The sequence below is a fragment of the Syngnathus floridae genome, chromosome 1 (assembly GCF_059516105.1).
Source record: "Syngnathus floridae isolate MCC-2025c chromosome 1, RoL_Sflo_1.0, whole genome shotgun sequence".
NCBI classification, from domain to species: Eukaryota; Metazoa; Chordata; class Actinopteri; order Syngnathiformes; family Syngnathidae; genus Syngnathus; species Syngnathus floridae.
Genome location: NC_142413.1, coordinates 8,476,298 through 8,499,267, shown reverse-complemented (window position 1 = coordinate 8,499,267; position 22,970 = coordinate 8,476,298). Strand labels below are relative to the sequence as shown.

Sequence of the window (22,970 nt, the reverse complement as noted above, 5' to 3'; positions counted from 1 at the left end):
ACTAATGAACTCAGCTTTCAGTCTAACACTCAGACTGGCAGGCGGGTGCGAGGCTCACACATGAGCTTAATTGGACTCTGGCTAATTGACTTTCCTATCCACCAAGATCCAAATCATTACATTATTTTTATAGTTGTCATCATGCCATAGCACCAAGAAGCTTGATGATGCATTTCAATTTTTAGAAAAATGAGCCTCTTAAATAAACTAAAACTATCCGTTTTGATGATGTAGAAGTCTCCAAAGCCGGTCCTCATTTTTGTCTACTTCATTTCCTGGTTTGGACTCAGACACGCTAACAAGCGCACACAGGGACACACACAGACAGACCCTAAGTCTTAGAAGCTAGGGGTCTTAATTGATTGGAACCCAGGAGCTTTTAATTAAACCAACAATAAATCATCCTCTCAGGTAATGAGAAATGTGACACAAACACCCACTGACCAGTGGCGATGTCCGCGGGCGGTCCCGCCAAGTGAATGAGATTCTGTCGCTGGGCGGATGTCTGGGTCTTTTAATAACAGCCTGCCGCGGCTAATTTATGATTGGTCGATTGGGCAGTTAAAGCTCCAATGGGGCCAAAGCATCGGGTCAGGTATTTGACTCTTTTCAAAAGGCCTCTCCTCCCGGGGGACATGCTTGTGACTACGACTACTGCTACTAGTACTTAAAACCAAGTGGAAGCCATTTTGCAATGAAAAAAATGACATTGTCAGAATGCTCGTGGCAATTCTCGACGTTAATTTCTAAGCTTCTAGGAACTTGACAAGGAAGAATGTTGGAATTGAGTTAGAAGTGGTAGGATGCAGAAGGCCGTTCGTTTCCAATGAATGACAAATGAGCCCTTCCTTCCCGTGACCATTCCATGAGAACATTTTGGCCAAACCACTTGTACCATCATTGTGCCGCACAAGTGGACTCAATCTGCTGCCTGAAAGACATCTCGAGCTCACAAAAGCCTCCTTAAATGACTCGTGGAGACGCACGTTAACTGGGACAGACAGATGAGGCTATTCAGATGGAGGAAATGTCACTCAGCGCCAGGATTTAGACTCCAGTCACTCCAACAGAGATTAAGTTCTCTCTTTATTAGCCACTTCCTTTTACGTACCTCCATTGCACTCTTGTCCTCTGCCAAGGAGGTAAAGATTTTTTTTCTATGAGCGTAGCATTGTCCTGGTGAGCAAATCCTTTAGAAGATCATCCATTGTGGGCTTCACAATTGGTTAAAGCTATAGGCATATCATATTTGGCATGCTCGTTCCAAAGATAGCTTGCCTGCTAAAAATTGGGATGAGATGAAGTGAATTAATTGGCTAGCCAAGACAGTTGGCGAGGATAGCTATGTGTTAGATCGATAACCATATAGGAAGTTCGATAAAAAAAAAAAATTGATATCTCACTAGAATGAGAAAATTCTTATCCTCCATCTTTTTTTTATCGCCATCTCCTTTCCCCTTCAAATATTTGTCGTCTCATGGACTTCCTTCCTGTTCGCTCACTTTCTTTCCTGTCTTTCTCTCTGTTGAGATTTCACTTTTACTCCTTTTGGCTCGGCGAGACGTTGTTGATGTTGGCCGCTGCCGACTCCTGCTGCCTGTCAGCCGATGACTAATGACTCCGTGTTGCATTGGCGATAGACATAAAGGCGCATTAGCGTGCTAACTGAGCAGTGGCCTCGTTGTTACAAGGGCAACATTCACGCAAAGTTGTGTTGGTCAACATTTTTTTTTTAATTAATTTTGACCAGACTTGTGTTGTGTAGGTCATGTCTGACATGATTGTTCATATTCATAGATGAGCTGCAGTCATCTTCGATGAAACCCAAATGATAGTAGTTGTTAGTTGCGTTATTTAAAAAAAAAAAAATTCACTTCTGTCCACAATTTAATAAAAACTCTGCTGTGATCTCTAACTGCTGCGTGTTTGATTTACTCCCGTTTTCTAAAAAAAAAGTCCTTTCATTTGTTCTTCGTTGCTCTAAAATCGTTTTTGTTTGGCTTGTGAATGTCCCCGCTTGGAAAATCAAATTTATGACTGGCATTGCACGTTCTAGAAGTAGTTTGACAGGCACCATCCGACTGCATATTCTCTGCTCATCATTCCCTTGTCTATTATGTCCTCCTGTCTTTTCTTTTTTCTCTGTTCATACAAAGATAAAGAGTTTGACCCGGGACCCCTGTGTTGTACTAATATGTCAGCCCTGAGGAAACGAGGAGAAAAAAGACAGAAAGCAGAGAGAGACGGAGGTGGGAGATGAGTTTACGTGATAAAAGTGACACTTTGGGGGAGAGGGATTCTTCACATTCCTCTGTGCCCCCATGACAGCGCACACATGCACACGCACACGCTTCTGTAATGACCAGAACAGACATTGTTCTCGACGGAGCACTGAACCAAAGCTCTATTGCTTCTGATTCCGCCTGTTTCTGTCCGTACGCTTTATTTCTCACCACTTTTATTTTTACAACTGATACACCTCTGACCTTTAAAAACCCAAATATTGTAATATTAACATAACCATTTTTTTATTCAATTCATCGATAATCGTAAAATAATTGTTAGTCTAGACTTTGATGAAGACCTTGAGAAAAGGCTTCTCTCCTGCAATCTTTAGCAAGGAATTGCACAATATCCGCCTGCTAACAGCATTCATCCAGTATGTTCCGCAAATAAAATACCAGTGATGACAGAGACTAATTGCAGACCTTTTTCCTTTTATTAAATCAAGAATTTTTAATTAAACAAGTAGAGCTTTGGCCAACAGGTTTTAATAGCTTTAGGGCTCTTAATTAGTCTCCTCTGCATGTGAGATGTGTGTAAATAGCAAAAAAAGCAAAGCCATGCCACTCCATTATGCTATTTACCATTTCTAAACTGCAATATGGGCATTGTAAAATGTCAAGTACTACTGCAACACATGCCACAAACATGAAAATGTGCTTAAAATGCCATAGTTACCCATTGAATCTTTATCATACGAAACCAAACTCAACAAAAATGTGTAGATTTAGCGTTCTTTTCATTAAGCATCATACACTGTTGGAAGTCTCTCTCTCACTCTCTCTGTCTCTCTCTCTGTCTCTCTCCGTCTCTCTCTGTTTCTCTGTCTCTCTCTTTCTCTCTGTCTGCCTGTCTGTCTGTGTCTGTCTCCCCCTCTCCCTCTCTCCTATTCATTTGAATGTCTCTCCCTAATGCTTTACCTGTTTTATACCTCCCTCCAAACATCTTGTCAGCTCCTCACATTTTACCAGCTGCTGCTTGTTCACACACACACACACGCACACACACGCGCAGTTGCATATGGGATGCTCATTTGAATCTTATCCACGTACACAAATGCACGCACAAACACACAGTGCTGTGTCTAATTGAATCGCAGTGTTGCGGAAGACAATCCATTCTGGGAGGATGGCCAAACTCCTTGGATTTAAAATCAATTTTCAGAGGGAATTCAAATAACCTGGGAAATAACTCATTTATGTATATTTAACTATGTTTTTTTTAGTTAAGTAAAACAACATAAAAGTCAAAGGAGAACACCATCAATCCATTTCAGACCTTACCCCTAAAATATTTTATATATATAAAATTGCACGTCATAATATTATACTCAAAATAACATGACAGTAGTGATATAAATAATATGGAAAGAACCAAACTGTTTTTGTCATACTTTTAATGGTCACGATGCTGCTATTTTGGTCATTCTTTTGCAGAGGATAAAGAATATATGCCTATGGGTATCTTTCTGCATGTGATGCTTTGTGAAAGTTTAAATCTTGTTTGCTCTTCTCTTCCAAATATGTGCCAAACATTCATCTCAATCTTTTTTTGCCTCTTTTGCTCCCCACATATGGTTTTATTTTTCCATCCACCATGTCCTTGGGGCATCCAAATCCTCGAGGTGCTCGTGTGCGGTCAGCCTTTCTTTTTACCCTTTATTTACGCACTCACTCTCGTTGACAAGCCTACATTTCCGACAGGCTGTGATGAAGATAGGCTAAAGGAAAAGCCTTTCTCCCCTCCTCCTCCATCACGAGTTTCGCATTTGAATAAATACATAAATGTCTCAGCTGCATGAAAACACATGTTAAAAATGGCAACACAAATGTTGGCTTTACCGTATAACACACACATCATTTGGCACACGGCAGATGCACACCGTGCGTGCTCATTCAAATTCAGTAACAACATACTTCAGAGATGTATCACATGTGGAAAAAGTTTGCGTTCTGATGCTGATATGCGCCTTTGTTTCTGAAACACATAGACACAAGACACGCCTTGTAGAATGTGTGCATCAATAAGTGTGGCTGCTTGGCATGGTATGGTTCTGTCCCTATTAAAATGAATGGGTCCTTTCCAGTCCCACATTGTGCTTCTTCCAATGTGTGTGTCTTGGCCAACAGGGGGCAGTATGATACAAAGACTAAAAATTCAGTCATATTAGTAGTTTTTGCGCAGTTTAATTAATGACCGAGTATAGTTATGTCGCTTGCGTGCATTTGTTTCTGAACTGTTTGTGTTCAAAATATCTCTTTCTTATGCGGTTATATTATTGCTATTTGTTAGCCTGTCCATGGTGTTTTGCATTTTCTGTTAGCATCAAGGTATTGGATATTCTTAAGGTAACATTTGTGGTTGTTTGAAATATGCAACATGTCGTCTTTGTTTTATGTTTTGTTTTAACAATTAACTAGTGGTTCTGCTCAACATAATTTTTACTTTTTTTTTTAATGAACTGATAGCATAGCCTAAAATGCCGCTTCGGTTAGGTTTGCTGACATTATCTTGTGCTTGTATCTTGAATTTTGGCTCTCAAGTCAAAGCAAAAAATTCGTTGAGCAACTCAGGCCATGGTACATATTGACTGTTGGAATATTTTTGTTTTGTTGGGTTGGAGCTTTTTAGCCAGGGTTGTTAACTGAAGTCACAGAATCATTGACACGTATGTTTTTTTTCGTTACAGAAAGGCCAGTTCAAGTTAACAAATGTCAGTAATCTCCTTAGTAACTTGAGTATTGCTATGAAAGCGAATAATTGGTAATCCATTTATGATTCTCTATATGTTTTTGCTCACTGAGTATATACATATAATATGTATGTCTAGTCATTTGTGGAAAATGTATTACTTTTTTTTTTTTTACATGGGCAATCGCGTCGCTTTTGCATTTACACATTTCCAACTCCTTTGTGAGTTCTAGTAATAACAAGAGGAATTTAAAAAAGGAAAAACAAATACAACTGTGTGTGTGTGCACGTTCCAGAAGCCAAACGTTTTTAGTGTGTTGCTTCAGAAGCCATCCACTTTTGTCAATCCAGACACCTCGAACATTCTCGCCTCTTTGATGAGGGATTCCTGCTGACCAGCGGGGCAACTATTGCCAGAGGGGGCAAACCAACACACACACACACACGATTTAAATGCACGCCAGCACACACACCTGCTGGACACAGAAATGGATAGCTTAAGGCAGAATATACTCACCCATATACACGCACAAACAGGACATGTCGAGGCGAGGAGCAGATGGAGGCTGGCTTTGATTGCTCTGTTGAACTATGACCTTAAGGTGAAAAGGTACCACAAGGTTCATTCAGCAACACACACACACCGGCAAACTCCATCCATAGTTTTAATACCCGCCCAACAGCACTTTACAGGAAAGTATAGTTATCGTGTGTGTGTGTGTGTGTGTCAAAGGGTCGTGTCCCGCCACATGGCAGGTTAGGATCACTACCAGCTGCATTTACTTTGATCCATGAGAGGTAAAAGGGGGTTTTGTGATGGGAGTGGGTTTTGTTTCTACCTACTTGTCTAGCTCAGCTTGGTTCATTTGTCATGGACCTTGGACAGAAAAACCTTCAACCCAAGAGGAAAGATGCTTGAAGTTAGCCCACTCTAGTTAATTAAGAAAACCAAAAATAGCAGAAGTCCACTAATAAAGATGGTGACAAAATAAATAGTTTTGTCTTAATCAAATTTCATAACTCACTTCAATATTGTGAACTCGCAAATGGTTCACATAAATTACATTACAAGCACTTACACTCACATAATAGTCAAACATACCTCGCTTTATCGGGGTTTAGTTTTGCGCTATTTAAATTGTACTTAAGTTTATTCATATGCGGATGGAGACCCAAATCGTACAACAATAGCTGCACCTCGCATGCACATTTTTCTATTCATATTATGGTAAAATATATGAAAATAATATGCTCGCTGCTTGGCGGATTTTCTTTCTATAAACCAAAGAATACTATACTCAAATAGTATACACAAATGTACACACTAACAGATTCATTCTCTGATGCCCCCCCCCCCAACACACACACACACACACACACAGACACACAGACACACACACACACATACACACACACGTACACTCCCAAATTCCCTTGGTCCACCTGGCCTGGCAGCAGACAGGATACAAATGAAGACGAGTGACTGGAGTCACCTCTGGCCTGACCTTTCCACCTGAACGAAAGAGCCAACAAAGATGTGTTTTGTCTTTAATTGATGGAGACATTCCCACCACATCATTCTAAAGTAGATTTGCGCTTCATGCAAAATGGAGCGTTAATTTTATATAATTGATTGATTGAGTTTAGCCTCCTTTTAAGGTCCTGTCCCAACTAATTACCCGACACATATTTATGTTCACAAAAATATTAAACTAAGAAATGAATGTAGTTGCTTACGCTTTCTTTTTATTTTATTTTTTTATCTTTATACATGCATTCTGTTTGTAGCTGCAAAGATCAGTCGTTATTATGCTTTGTGTGTTTGCCCTACAGCCATGCACGCCTTTTGCGTTTTTTTTTCCTCCTCCCTTGAAGGGAAACACTATCATTAGTGTCATTTCATTAATGTTTGACTAAAAATATCCATCCATAATGGCTCTCTATTAACTCACACACAGCGGGGGCAGTGTGGATATTCTTGAAACGGAATCCACACATACACCGTCAACGTTGGCCTCCCGCTCAATACGTCATGTCGCCTTCATATCGCACAGACTTTTGATTTTTAACAAAACGCCGCCCACCCTCGTCCCCTGAGCCCGATTAGCAGATGCTTATCAAGCTCCCGCTGAATGTGTCTCTCTCCTCCCTAATGATTGGCTCATTACAGATGAAGAGAGTGTGTGTGTGGACAGGTTATTGCTGTGGGAGGAGGAGGGGAGGATTTTTCTATAAAAGATGCTTGATGCAATCATTAATGCTTTACTTTGCAATTCACAGATACACCGATTGACAATGTTTAATTGTCTATTGTATGCTGTTTGTTGCTGAGGGTTTTTAAGTGAGAGTTTTTTTTAAAGGTTTGCAATTAGTGCACCGTTTATGCTAGTTGTCATTACCTGGTCTATGGTGTTTTGTACTATATTTTAGAATTAAGATAGCTGACCTTTGTTAAACTACATGATTTGGCGAGTCAGATTTTGACTTACATCTGACTGTTAATTTTCACGTTTTTGATCAGCAAATGAAAATGGAAAGACAGAATGACTCTGGGGGTTCTGAAGAAGGTAGTTTGAAGGACTTACACACGAAGCATGGGGCAGCTGCGCTCCAGATGTCGTCAACCGAATCACGTCCGAGTCCCATTTGTTGCCTTCACGGACACCGAGACGGCTGGTCGGCCTTAACCGCTCTCAGCGACCTCTTGGTGGCCACTGATCAGTCAGCAGGATGATTGCAGACTCGATGGAACCACGACATCTGAGGCGAGGTGTGGGCCACTAATATGTGACGCAGCCATGATTAAAAAAAAAAAAATGCTGATTTGTCAATTCAAAGAGCGTCGGCCCATAAAGGCATCAGAATGACAGCGTATGGCAATATATCACAGAAGGATCGAGACGTTCTTGCATATGGTATTGAGGAACGCCATCTGCAGTGATACATGGAGCCGTATTTCAAACAGTGTGCTGCTTTGAAAAGGAATTAAAGTATAATGTAAGACAAATGAGTGCAGTACATTTGAGTATATTTAAAAAAAAAACACAGGGAATGACCCAAATTTACAGAATGGGGCCCAAAATTATGAGTTGACTTCAATTGTGACTTTGTTCTTCTAGCTATGCCAATATAGTGGCAATCAGAAGAATTGAAGAGTTCCAATGCAAAAGCTGAGAAATGCCATTCAGACAAAAATAGAGCCTTGGATACTATCAGGCGGAATTTCATGGCAGCTTTTGATGTTCCATTTTTTTAACCCTGTGAAAGGAAACAACTACCAGTTCATCAGGTATTAGTTAGTACTGGACTGCACGAGTATATATTTAAATATATGTAAATACAGTTCGTTATCGACCCGACAAGAATGTAGGTCGATACCACATGTGTGTAGTTATTGCTCAACTTCATACAGACCTTAAGTACAGACATTTCTGCTTTTCTCAATTCACCATTGATGTTATTCCTTTTCTTGAATTTGCTTTTTTAGTCTTTTGGTTTGCTAATGTGGGATTTGGTACTTTAGCGCCCCCTGTTGCATTGGCATCTCAGTGCATTTGTTCAAGATGCCACACGGATGATGTTTTCGTCATTGTTATTATGCCGTTTCCACAATTGAATTTCTTCAGGCTTCTGATTGGCTAAAAGAGCCTTGGTATTACGTTTTGCCATTTAACGAGCTGAAACGGTCTCATTCAAAAATATCACTTTATTTTTCACAAAAGCTCATATTTAATAAGTCCTAGTACCCTAAAACAGTCAGTGGAAGTTTCAGCAGATGTTTTCATGGGACACTCCAGTGCCTCTGTCCTCTAGCCCACCTGCTGAATGCATCCGTCAGTCTCTCTTCATCTCAATCAGTCTTGCTTTCCCTTTCCAGCCCAAGTTTGACTGATTGAGCTGTAAGTGGTGGAACCCAACGCCCTGGTGCCTTGTGTAGTTTGTTAAAAAAGCGCTCTGGTCCAAATGAAGCTGCGTCACGCATTACTAAATTCAACCATCACAAATCTTAATCTGCAGTCTTAAATTAAAGATAAACACACGGAAATATTTTGGAATATTTTCATCCTCCATTCCTTGTGTCATTAAAAGTTGCCCTCTTGACTTCTTTATGACTATTTCCACTAACTGATGTCTGAAATTGTGTTTTTTTTTAACTTTCAATTTCTCTTGCAACAATAATACAAATATGTTCCCCAGTATAGTTGTGACTAGTGAACTTTGTGCATTATTTCAGAAACCTGTTCTCTGTTAATTGCTGGAAAACTGTGAGTGAAGGAGGTTCATTTAGTCAAAAGTGGCATGATGCCACCATCTTGTGGCATCTTTATCAAGAAACAATGTTTCAATGAGTTCAGGAGCTTCCTTATGATTTTTATTATTTAGTGAAAAAATAGTGCTATGATGCAACCTTGCAAAGGAACAATGTTGAAATGAATGGAAGAGCCTCATTTAAACAAAAGTAGTGCTTTGTCACTATCTTGTGGCATCCTTGAGTAAATAAAAAAATATGTTGATGCAGGTTTGCCCCATCTTGTGGTGTCATGGTGCCCCTCAACTGAAATGGGTTGAGGTGCTTTTTTTTTGTACGAAAGTAGTCTCTTCACCATCTTGTAGTGCAGAATAAAAAAAAAACTACATTAAAGTGACATGAGGACCTTAAAAAAAAAAAAAAACTTTATCACATCTCTTTATTACTCACGCTCCCTCGCATCCTCTAATATGCTTCTTCCCGGGGTCGCATGTAAGTGATTAAGCACTCTGGTGGCTTCAAAACCAGCAGAACTAATGCGCAGCAGAGCGAGCGGTCCGCGTGTTGCCGAAAGGGCGACGAGAGAAGAGACACGGAGGCAAGGGTGGCTGGTTGTGTGTGTGTGTGTGGGGGGGTGTGTGTGTGTATGGGGGGTGTCCTTTGTTATGGAGAGGTTGACAAGTTGGACACTGCAGTTAATTCCAGCAAATTCCCCGGTCATAGCAGGAGTTACATTCCACAACCACCTGCTAAAAGTAAAACTCTGTATGCAGGGAGTTCATCAGGTTTAAAGACTATATTTCAACACAAAAAAAATGCACATTGAGCTACGACATATCCTTGGATTACTGTAATCATGGCATTTGTTCGCTCGGATAGTGATCGTATGGATGACATCTGGGAATGACTTTGCGCAGATGTCGGTCTGTCCTTGTTCCTCCTTCATCTCCTCCATCATGACCTTCCTTTATCAGCAGATTAGCAAATCGCGTTCTTGCGCCATCTACGTGTCATTGGCGCTCATCGTCTTTCAGTCACGTAAATCATCGACGTCTCGTTGGAGGTCCTGCGTAGTTTAGAGTCGGGCTTTAGAAAGCTTTGGTCAGGCTATAGAAAGGGTTCATCACAGTGATCCTTCGATAGGTTTGGAGGTCCATAACTGAGCCACAGAGAATTAAGAGTGGAGAATTTTATGGCGGCAATAAAATCTGGGGGATTTCCAGTGTATGGTGAAGAGTTGTATGGCAACGATTACTTCTTCTGAGTACTTGTTTATTACTGAAATTGTGGTTTTCTAAAATTGTCATTTATCCCAAACATCATCAATTCTATCAATATTTCATGAAAGATCACAAATAACACTAAAATATTCGAACATTGCTTATTTAATTATTTCAATCTTTGAACCCAACTTGAAAATGGTACATAGCCCAGTTTAATCTGATGATGCCATGACCTCTTTTGTCAAAATAAGAACTAAACTCTGATTTGGACCAATATTCATCAAAAAGATGTGCTTTTTCATTATTAATTTTGCACAAAACATGAGTTATTCTACTGTAGTTAGAGAGGGGCGAGTATCGGTGCTAGGTATCGGTATCAGGCTGATAGCCGGCTGTATTGCAAGCTATCGATACTCACAACGGCTGTTTTACAATTGGGAACTAAATGCGTACATATATTTTTATGGAGCGGGGGAATTTTATGTATCAAAAGTATAAGTGGTATCGGTATCAAATCAAAACACAATCATAAGATAAGGGAAACAAAATCCTTAAATCCCAACCCACCCTAGTGGTTAATCGAATGGAAATCCACCCGTACGTTTTGGAGATATTAGGTTGGAGGTAATGATGACATTTAAAAAGAATGCTGAGATTAGGAGGAGGCGGCAATGAATTTTCAACACATTTCTGGAGCCACTTGATTGTTTATCTCTACAAGCTCTTCATTCACTAATTCGTTTCATATTCGCCATGACGGGATGCAAACATTACGACTTCTTTTGTTTTGATTCGTATCATCTCTTTTGGCCTTTCTTTCCATCTGGTCTTTGACTTTAGAGCAAATATGAGCAGGTTCAACTGATGGTGATTAGCCGCATGTGTTGGCTCGGATTTCCGACACAAAGCACAATGATAGGTGTAATTTCCGGGGATGGGAACTATGGACTGGAACAACAAGATGTCAATCCAAGGCGGTAACACATGTAAACCCAAACGCATCCATGCATGACATGCTTTTGTGTTGAATATTTCAAGCAAATGGAAATTGTCCATTTTCCAGACAAGTCGGATTTTATGTGTTATTTTGACTTTACTTTATCTTTTATCTGACTATTTTTTTATCTTTGTTTCATCACCTATCACATCACATGACCTTTAGTGAGGCCCAAAGACACTGAATTTGTTCCCTGACAAAAGAAAAAAAAAACATCTGGAAAACGTGAGTTGCTTTTACTCAACAAACCCTTTAGGGGAGGAGTAAATACTTTTATAATTGACTTGAGATACAACTTTGATTCGCTCCGTGACCACACTTGATGCCTTTAATCTGTTCCAGCCGCCGTCCAAAAAAGATTTCTCGTAATGCGTTATAAAAAAAGAACCAAACAATAGAGAACTCTCTAATAGGGATGCAACTAACAATTACACTGATAAACAGCAGATTTTAATCAGAGATGGTTTTTTGTGTCCCTAATAGTATTTTTGACATTGATTTTTAGAAATGTCTTTACTTTCTATCACATTATGGGTTTGAGATATTTTCATTTCTTATTTACAAGTTTGGCCTAAAAAAGCTGGCAGAATACAGATTTAACAATGCTTTGCAATTTACAGGTAAAACATTTTTTATTTTATTTTTTTAAATTCCACCTGTTGCTTAATCGTTGTTATCCTAAAAGCTAATTCTTTATTTGAATTCAACTCCAAGATATTTCTTTAACTACAGATAAGCTGTGATTCTGAGGATTTGGACAATTTTAAATTGAAATCTAAAAAGGTAGCAAAACAATTACCTGATTATCAAATGTAAATATAAAACACTCACTATAACTAGCTAATTTCCTAATCGATTAATTGATTTATCATTGCACATCTATAATGTTGTGTTTAATCAAAACATAGTTATGTTATGATTTTCTGCCTCATTTACTGTTGGATTAATTGCACCCTGGCCACAAGTATAATGCAGACATGGATATATATTAAGGAGACGGTCACAATTGCTCAGTGGGCTGCAGTTAGTCGCTCTTTGCAGAGGATAAATAACGTATGCCTGGGTATTATATCATCTCTCGAAATGTTTAAGCTACATTGCTTGTTCAAACCGCCACTGCAGTGTTTTAACACGATGACAACAATGCAATTTGTTAGCCTATTTGCCTATTTGTTTTTGGGAATAGCTAAGGGTAGGGTCATGTCATGTCAATTTCCAGAAGGCTAATAATAGATGCTATTTATTTGGTTCTCTGTACTGTGATTACTTGTAGCATTATGTCAATGATTAGGTTGATAGCGCGACTTGAACTGAAGCAGACTTTGGTATCCAAATAGCTTGAGGCCAAATTCCTGGCGACCGCATGTTTATCACTTCCTCATAGCGTTCTCGCTCTGCAGCCAACGGCGCATAGCACGTCGCCAACCACCCAGAAAGCGTCGCTCAACTCGCTTTAGCACCAAACAAAACGCTCGCCTCATTACACCCGCTAATTGTTAACTTTCCACTCGTGTTCCGCAACATTCTCTTGCTCCTTTTCAGACTTCTTTTTTTTGCACTTTGATTCACCACAAACAAATCACAACTTCATATCAAGTACAAGAAATACGTGAGCTATTCGTAAATGTGCAATTCTTGCTGAATATTTGCTCTTGATTTCTTTTTCCTTTCTGTCTTTTTTTTTCAGTGCAGCTATCATTAAGGTAATGGTTTCTGCTTCGTGGGACATTATTTGAATATTGGTGATGTTTTTGGAGAAAAAAATCAAAACTGGATGTCGGTAATTTTGAGAATAGGACACGTTTTGCATATCAGTCTTTAGATAAAGCTTGCGGAAGTCGGTTTTTCGAAATGAGCGAGGGTAGCTGTCGTGCAACGTGTGATTTCTATCAAAACTTGCCGTCTCATTAAGAGTGTTTCAAAACACAGACATGCTACGGTCCATTAAGTCGCTTTAGCTAAATGACAGCAATGTTTGGGTCACTGCAGAAGTGTGGGAATTGGTATCGTGATACACTAATGAGATGTTCTTTTTGTTGCTTGTTCATTGTTAGTAATACATCGACTACTAAATGAGGTGTGTAAATCAGGGGTTCGGTACTGTAATTACTCCCCATTGTTTGTTAAATCATGCTATGTTAGCATAGTTAGCCGTTAATTAAAAAAAAAAAAAAGTGAGACCCAGCAAATGATGAGGAAATTTGCTCTTTCCATAGTGTTTTCATTTGACTTTCACAAATGCACAGATTTCTTTGGTAATCTAAGTATCTTTGATTATTAACTGAAAAACTGATTTTTTGAGCCCTAAAATAAAAATAAAAAAATTAAAATTAGAAGATGCAGGGGATATTGTTAACACATTGACTATCATTCTCGTTCATATCATCATGATGCAGTCAGTGGTTCCGCCAAATTCGTTGTCGACCCCGAATTTGTCATTGGAAATATTTAAGGTTTAACATTTGCAATTGTCGCCCTCCATCGTTTTTGGAGCGAATGACGGATGAAAAATCCCTCTTAACACGCTAACCTAAGAGTAGCACACATCACGCAAGACATTTTCTCAGAGCCAATTGACAATTGGACATTGGGGTCGCTGGTTGGGAGAAAAAAAAAAAAAAAAGAACTAGCTTGAACTCTGAACAAATGCGCCCTGAATGATTTTCTGTCATAAAATTGGGAAAGTAGAATTCACCTGAGCAAATTTCATTTTTTACCAAAATGACAAATAGATGAAGTAGACTAACGTTAGTTTGGTAAGACGTCAATGAAGGAACTAGGAAATTAGGTGAAAATGAAATCAACCTCTCCACACATTGAGGCACAAATGAACAACACATAAAAGTTCAGATAGAAAGCAATCCAATTTATGGTGTTGACTCCCCAAAGAAATGCAACTCAACAGTTCTTAAACAAGGAGAAAGGGTCAAATTTTCCCGATCGCTGTTGTGTGCAATCACTCAACTAAGTACATAGAGACACAAACAACAAATGAAGTCTTCAGATGAGGATATTTTGAAGCCTTGCAAAGTGTCCCAGTTAGAAACTAGCAGCGGGAGAGCAATAACTACAAAAAATGTGGTTACGGAAAAAATGGGCAAGCGAGGACTGTGATGGCTCTGGGGAGTAATAAGAACTGACAGCAGCCTTTCGGCTCGGCCTGTCGTTTGACGGACTGGAACTGGGCTCAGAGAACTTGTTTTCTTGCCCTCTTTCTTTCTCGCTTGCTCTCGTTAGGTTTTCATTCTAATGTTGGAAGACAAACGCTCACTCTCACCGCAAAACATGGAACGTAATTGAGCCCATTATGTTCCAGTGAAGTCCTAAAATAACACGTTTTACAGTCAGGAAGCCACCTAATGGCTCAGTCAGCACGTTTATCTCTTCAGTTTTGACTAGCGCCGACCTCCTACAGAGCCATTGCTCTTGCATTATCTTACATTTGGTCTGGTTAGTATCGTTTAATTGTCTCACACGTGAGACAAATCAGTGGCGGCTCTTTGCCCAAGTAGCTCATAAACCATGGAAGGAGAAATTTAGGGGAGTATTATGGATTATGTTAATTAGTTTTGCTAAATAAATAGTATGAATTTGGCTGTGTAATATAGTTGTAAAAACAGTAACGTTTCTGTAATTTGTTCCCTGCCAATTAATTTAGGTAATTTTGGCCCATCAGAAAGATGGTGGACCAATCAGCATCTTGTGATGTGAGCAGGGGGCGGGGCTTGGTTGTCAGTATGTATTTTTACCCTCTCACTGATATTTCATGACAACAAACAGTATAAGCATTTTTTTATTTTTGTACAAATAAGAAAAATAGCCACATGTATTTTGCGTCACTTAAAAAATTCAAAAAATTTTCATCAAATTAAAACGTTTCATACGTATAATAAAATGTTTTGGGGTTGGTTTATCCACATAAAACAAGAGTATTGCTTTCATTACCATGACGACGTTAAAGATCGATAATTTTGATGGGTTAGCAGGATCGACGCATTCTCTTATTGACAGATATTCTCCAAGAAAAACATTTTTTTAATCTCCGTGGATTGCCTTTGCCAACAGCAACAATTTATCAAATCTTTCAATTTACATAGTGAGTATGAAGATAGGTGGTAAAACACTGACCCACTCACAGTGCAAAATGCTGTTTTATTTTTTTCGAACGCGTTTATTGTGAGTCTAAATTCACCCTTCATAAATACATCAGCAGACCACTTGGAACAAGAGATAAATCCTTTTCCACCATCATGCGATTCAGATTGATCCCCTTGTGCGGAAACACATTCACACGCACTCACACGTAGTTAATCATGAATGGGACAATCCAGTGGGGAGGATGGAAACAAATCTGGAATCATCTTCGTTCGTCCTTGGCAGGTTGCTTTGGGTTGTCCACTAAAACCACCTGTTGTCCCTAAAGCCCCGCCTCCTGGCTGTCAGAAAATTCTCATACATTTCCTCTTTCTGTCATCCAGTTGTGTTTTGAGATACGAGTGTGATTCTTTATTTGCTCAGAACTCACAATACTTGTTTCTCCAATGATGTCTTTCCCCATTGAAATAAATGCAAACGTCTTTAATCCCTTAAAAACAACAGACAAATTAATAATGTCCTTTTAGTAAGAAAAATTGCAATCTAAATATTTTCAAAACTGAAAAATTATGTAAATATTTTTTTGCTCCTTTTGGTGTGTTTGTGTGGCTTGGCCACCTGGAAGCAGTATAATATAACACCCATTAAGGAGATGAGTGGAGTGAACTGCCAAAATCGGATTACTTCACTTTACAACACTGAGACAGTTTTGTTTTTCTTATTTTTCTTCTATTACTTCTATTTCTATTTTGGTATCTATTGCTGATACATCTACTTCTTCCTCCTTTTTTCTCCTTCTCCTCCTTTCCCCTTTTGTCTTTTCCTCCTCCTTCTCATCGCTCTCCTTTCTTTCTCCTCCTCCTCCTCCTCTGTCTTTTCTTTCTACCCCTTCCTCCTATTCTTTTCCTCATTTCTTCAATTTTTCTCCTTCTCCTTCCACTCCTTTTCTTTCTGTTTCCTCTTTTCCTCCACTTTCCTCCTCTTCTCACATATTTTCATCTCCTTCTCCTCCTCCTTCCAAAGATGTCCCCTTTCATTCATCGCAATCTAGCTGACGTCCAAGTCTCTTTGATAGTCTACCTGCATCTGGACACGTGCATTCATGCTTGTGTGTGGATATGCTGAGAGAAGCCAGTGTTGCCAGTGTGCCCAGTAATGTTTAATTGGTGCAATTAACCTGTTACCACGGTAATTAACCTGGCCAGCAGTCCTGTCAACATTATAATGACACACAGATGGGGAGGGCTGACACCAGGACACTTAAACACATGCACGCTCACACACTTGATAATAATCTGCATAGCAACAGATATCCAATCGTAGAGCTTACTTTTATTTTCCCTTCGTTTGGAATCTGTCGTCAATATAGCGGACGAGCCGTTAGCACATCTGCCGTGCACGTTTCAGGTTTGCTGTTCCAATTTTAGCTTCGGTGTTGTTTAGCACTCGTTTTGTTTCCACACTTCAAAAACGTACATTTCAGGTTCACTGAAGTCTCGATTGGTCATCAGTGTCAATTCAGTCGCTTCCAAAACAGTCTGGAAGAGATGGCTGAGAAGAGCTCACAAATCTGTGCTAATTTGCTGAGTCAGTGTTATTTCCTGTTCTTTTTAAGAGCAAATGGAGTTGTTGATTCTCGATGTGGGAAGTAAAAAGTGAAACCCTCTAGAATAGAGCAGGAGGTTTATCTTGATGAAAAACAGAAATGCATTAGTGTCTCTGTTACACTCACCACGTTTGCTCAAAACCAAGTGAGCGATAAGTCCATTGACGGAATTGCTGATAGAGCGTCTCGGCATAATTGACCTTGTTTAACCTGACAAAAAGCAGAATTTTTGCAGAAGACATCTTTCAAATAAATAAAACATCTACTTGTATAGGTCACTTTGTTTGGTGATTTTCCGTGAGATTTTTCTAATACGTCTCGATGCAATAAACTTTGAGATAGAGCAACTCAAACGCTCGAACTTTACAACACATGCCAAAATGTCAAACGTGTCCGAGGGGTTACATTGCGGTTGGTTGCTGGTCATTTTCGACATGGAACATGAAGGATTTTAAATGGAGGTCACGTATTTGTTTGGTAGCACAACACAGTGGCTGAGTCTTGAGGGGGTCGGAAGTTTCAGTCCAGGTCGCCAAGTGTCCCACCGGGACCCCCGGTCAAGATGGGAAACAGACTCCGCGTGAAATAAACACTGTCAGCCCAGTTGTCAAGGTCATGATGAGTGTATTTTTGCGTCGGTGTGTGTGTGATGTTGATCTGGGGTTTGTGTGTGGACAATTTCAGAACTCCGCTGCCTTGTCCTCATACATCCCTCCCTAATTCCAAATAAGGGAAAAAGCATTTGGGCGGTCTTATAAAATGAAAGATTTGTGTTCCGCTCGTAGCAGACCACTTCGCCTCCTCCTCCTCCACCTCCTCTTCCTCGTCTTTATCTTCATCTTCCGCCGGAATGGTTTATGGTGGATGTGTTACTTGTCTGGTTCCACTTGGGGGAGCTGATCCGTAGCATTGACGTGGGCGGGCATGCGTGGGAAGAATATACTCGCTTGACATGAAGCTAATAGGCGACTCCTTAGATCGCCATTTCAAATAATGATGCACAAGTTTATTAGACTCTGCAGTACGTTCTGAGCTGCCATTTTCTTTCCTTACTGACTCGCATGGAGAAATCACATGACGAAATACCTTGAAAAAAATTACTTATACTGTACTTATACTGTGATTTGTTACCAAATCCGTGAAATATCAATGGCTACCCTGGCAGCACTATGAACAGAACCTCTCTTAGAAATTATAGGTAAATTATATAATACTTTTGAATTCAGAACATTTTTGGATGTCAGCTTAATTGTTTTAAGAAATATGGAAAAAGAAAAAATATTGCAGCAGTAAATAAGAATAAAATAGTATATATAATGTATAATATAGTATATATAAATAAAAACATAATATAAATTGTACTTAATTGTAACTACTGATTTAAAAAAAAATGCCCATCAGAAAACCCATAAATTACAAAAAGTAATCAGTTCAATTCAATTAAAAATGGTAAATATTAAATAATAATAATAGTAGTAAATAACCAATAAATTATTTATCTAGTGTTATCAAATTGGAAAACACAAGAAACAAAACAAGCTTGTAGATAAATCAATTTAATAAAAAAACAAGTAACAGTTTCAATATCTTATGAAGTATTATGGAAGAGAAAAACTTTGGCAATAACATTTGAATTAGCACAAAAACTTTATAAAACTAATATTTCTTTTTATGCTGTTAATAAAGGTGGGAGAGTTGTGCATGACAACACAACCGACAGCGTCAATCATAAATAATTTTCTTGCATTGACAGGCCGAGGAAAAGAAATGTAAATGTGGAAAGTGCGAACAGCATGAAAGAAGAAAAGGAAAAATAAAAAAAGAAGACAATGGCCCGTCTGTTTAGGAACGAGGGAGGAGAAATTTCGGTGGGGATTTCCAGCCTCTATTGCTGCCCTTGATGAGGGATATGAAGGCGAATAAAACGGATTGGCTCGAGGTGACACGTTGTCCGCCGCAAGACATCACACATGCTCACTTTCTACGATTTTATGGATCATAATGACTGGAATGCGTTTGATTTGACCATTTTATTTTTCCACTTTGAAAGCTGGAAACACACTACGTGTAAGTTATGACCTGCATTCCTGATTTGAAATGCAAAAGAAAAAAAAAACACTTCCTGACGGCTGAATCCAAAGGTTTACTGTCGGTCTAGCTAATCAAATGCTGGTCAGCTCACAGTGACCTCGTAAAAATACAGAATTTAAAAAAAAAAAAAGATGAAATGATGATGTTACACATAAAAGATGTGTGTGTATGGGAGACGTGCACATGGAAGTCGTCCACCCAACCCACAAGCAGAGAGTTTCATAAAATAGCTGATGGAAAAAAAAATACAAAAACAAAACAAAAAACCTTTTAATGATTCCTATCATGTTGGGAATTTATTTGCATTGGTGCCCACCTGGGCTATACTGGAATTACTCAGTAGGTAGTTTTTATTACTTTAGTGTTATTATATCAGTATTATTCTAAGTTTTGGCATCTGTTTTTGAAATTGTTAGTTTTAATTCGTTTTCAAGGCAATTTTCTTTGCTAGTTTTTATTTTTCAGAAGTGCTTCCATGTAGTACTCTAATTTTTATTAGTTTTTTGGTTTTATTTGTTTAAGAAGAAAAAAAAATGAAAAATAGGTCTCTTCAGGTCAGGTCACAGGACACATCTTTAGTATCGCTATGTAATATTTTGAAGGCCAAAATTAAGGATTATGGCAGACTTTTTGAGGCTCTGAATATATGCCGTTTTATGCGTGTGTGTGTCATCATCTTTGATCCTTGATGATATTGTTACTTTGCTGAAGCAGACATGTGATTCAATGTTTCCCGTCACTTTGTCGTTTGTTTCTGCACACGGTCTATTTCCACTGCGGTGAGCAGGAATGTACGTAACTTTTATCTCGTGTGCTGCTTTTTCTTCAGAGTTCGCAGTTTGAGCTACACCTTTAGGTGCAGCGAGATCCAATACGAGAGCTGCTTCATAATTTTGATTGAGCCTCTGTGAGCCATATGAACCCAAAATGCCTTTAAAGGTAGCTTCATTTCATTTGGCGCTCTGTCCAAACTTCGAAATGAATATTGTTCGAGAAAAGAAAGTAGTCTTGTCAAAGCTATCGAGCTTTTTGCAACACTAACGTTTGGTTTTATAATTAGTCAAGATAACAGTCATGCGAAGAGTATCAATTTGTCAAAAATAATGTAATTTGCCAGGTTTCCTCCAGACAGAGGCAATATTTCATTTAGCATCAGGGAATTCGTCCATTGTCATAGTCAAGGCATGTTTTCCCCTCGGAAACATTGTTTGAAGCCAATGAGGCATACATACAGTGAAAAACTGCCATAATGGAATAGACGACACAGCAGGGGTGCAAGCAAATACAACACACACACACACAAAAACAGCAGGAGGCGTCAAGCTCTTTGACTGGCCATCAGCCTGTGTGCAATGCGTCTAAAGAACGCTCTGACTTTGATTATTTGTCCTGGCTCGGGTCAAGATGACTGATGCTTCTTTGGTTAGGCTTAGTGACGTCATGGCTCGACTGTTGGTGGTCGTGAAGATGAGAACGCGCAAACACACATCTGAACGAGAAAGCAGTGGCATGGCGGAGAAGAAATATTTAATGTTCCTTCTCGGCACCTGGTTGGGGGAAAAAAAGGAGACAAAGGGGGGAATGGAAGGTGGAAAATATACACGCACACGCAAACACACACACACACAGACACGCACACACACACACATGTCAATAGGGATGCATATGTGCGCCTTTGTACTGTATATATGAATACTGAAGAAAAGTGTGTTTTTCAAAGGTCTGACGGTTATCTGACAATTGAAGAAGATGGATGGGCTGACCAAAATGCACTGCGCTGGGGCATAGTTTAAGAAAGGGTGGCTCAATACTCGGTGTGTTATTGTGTTTACAAGTGTGTGGCTGGCAGATAGTTTTTGATTTAGTGACATAAGATGACATCTCAAATGAGAGACAAACATCTTTGTATTTTGGAGAGGAGCTAAGTTTGTCCATCCATCCATCCATCCATCCATCCATCCATCCATCCATCCATCCATCCATCCATCCATCCATCCATCCATCCATCCATCCATCCATCCATCCATCCATCCATCCATCCATCCATCCATCCATCCATCCATCCATCCATCCATCCATCCATCCATCCAACGTCACACAGGAATGCCGAACCCGCAACCTCTGCACTGTGAGGCAGACGTGCTAACCGCACCGCCCACATACATGATGTCATTATTTGTCAAATTAGCGTGGAAACTTCACGGCTCTCGTGGCGCGGGCGGCGACAACGTGTCAGTGAGGTGGAGGACACGGCTAAAACAAAGCAGCCGTAGGGCCCCCATAAATCACACATTGCATGTTGTTACAATTACTTCAAGGAGGGAAACGGAGGCGGAGTTGGCTTGACAGGATTTCCACTTCTTACTTTCTCGACACCTGTTAGCACTTCAGCACGTTTACGCGAGTCACAAGGTTAGCCGTCAGACAATGTTCACTCGGGACACACATTACGGACACTGGCCAATGATATAGAGCAGTCTGGCAAAGCTTTAATTCTCTTAATTTTTTGGCGACTTAATTTACTTGGCTGTTGAATTGTTTTTATCCACTTAAATGTGTTAAATGAAAAACACAAAAAAGGAATTTCCAGGTTACATGTGACAAAAATGAAGTGGTCATTCTTGCTCAGTCGCAGCTGATGCGACAAACTCTGCACTCACTATCAGTATTCACGTTAGTTACCTCTACTGACATAATATTGCTGTTGTGTGGAAACCATATCTGTCCTATTAGCGATTTAAGTCACTTTTGGCACGATATTGTGATGATGGTGCACAACGGTAATCAATCGCCGCGACTGGTATAATAGCAAATTGAACAATGCAGTGTTTGGAGACTCAGGGTTTTTTTATTTCAAGAAAAGTGGGAATGCAATTAATCTGCCCAACGGCAATGATTTTCACAATCCTTTTTTTCCTCTCAAAACCAGTCTTCATCTCTATTACCAATAAGCGTGTAATGATTTGACCAGCTAGCTTGGTTAGTTAAACGTTGATGTTGGCGTATCTTATCTGCCTTTGAACTTTCTATTGTTCAATGTCGTAGTCGTCTTAACTTTTGAGCTTCAAACCTTACATGTTACCATTTTATTTTCTTCAGACATTGAGTTAGACATTTAGTTTAAGTCGAGTCAAGGAGTCCCAAGAATTGGCGTCCCCAACTTTGATATCTCTGTGCATAAACAGATTGCTGGTGATTCTTTATGGTCCCATATAATGCAAAGTCATGTACAATGATGTAGTGCAGTGCCAACTTGAGTGTTCTTTTCATCTCAGACGAGACAGGTGAGAAGTTATTTATCGTGGACGGCGGACGACTTGCATTTGAGCTTTTTGGTAGCGTATGAAAGCCATTTACCGAGGCCTGAAAGAAATATAATCCATCATACTGCGGATATGTTTGTCATCTTAATTCCGGGACGAAAACTCAAAATAGAATATTTTGTGTTAGCAAAGAAAGTATATTGTCATAGTCAAGAACAAAATGTTAAAAATAATTACATTCTGACATATTCACATTTATTGACTTTTAATATGACAACACAACTTAAAATCTGTTTATTTGCTCCATTTAATGACCATCAGTGGTTAATAACTCTGTCCTGCCACAAAGTTTTTGTTTTTTGAGGCACTGTGTTGTCATGTTGATGTTTTTGGAGAGTATTTCTCTCTCTTGCTTCTTTGCCTTGGCTTAGTGATTGTGCAGCCGTGTGCCATAAAGTTGTCAGGAGCAATG

At 39.4% G+C, this 22,970-nt stretch overlaps 1 protein-coding gene and 1 long non-coding RNA gene across 4 annotated transcripts in view; one reads left to right on the top strand and one right to left on the bottom strand.

Moving 5' to 3' along the window:
* The window catches only part of slit3 (slit homolog 3 (Drosophila)), a 170,974-nt gene that overhangs the window by 42,150 nt on the left and 105,854 nt on the right, over positions 1 to 22,970 (top strand). The gene's annotated exons all lie outside the window — the stretch shown is intronic.
* LOC148403898 (uncharacterized) lies at positions 5,445 to 7,758 on the bottom strand. The gene is made up of 4 exons (XR_015861933.1): positions 7,560 to 7,758; positions 6,395 to 6,487; positions 5,818 to 5,866; positions 5,445 to 5,570 (listed from the first exon to the last, which is right to left on the bottom strand). It is a non-coding gene; the product is annotated as an uncharacterized LOC148403898 (long non-coding RNA).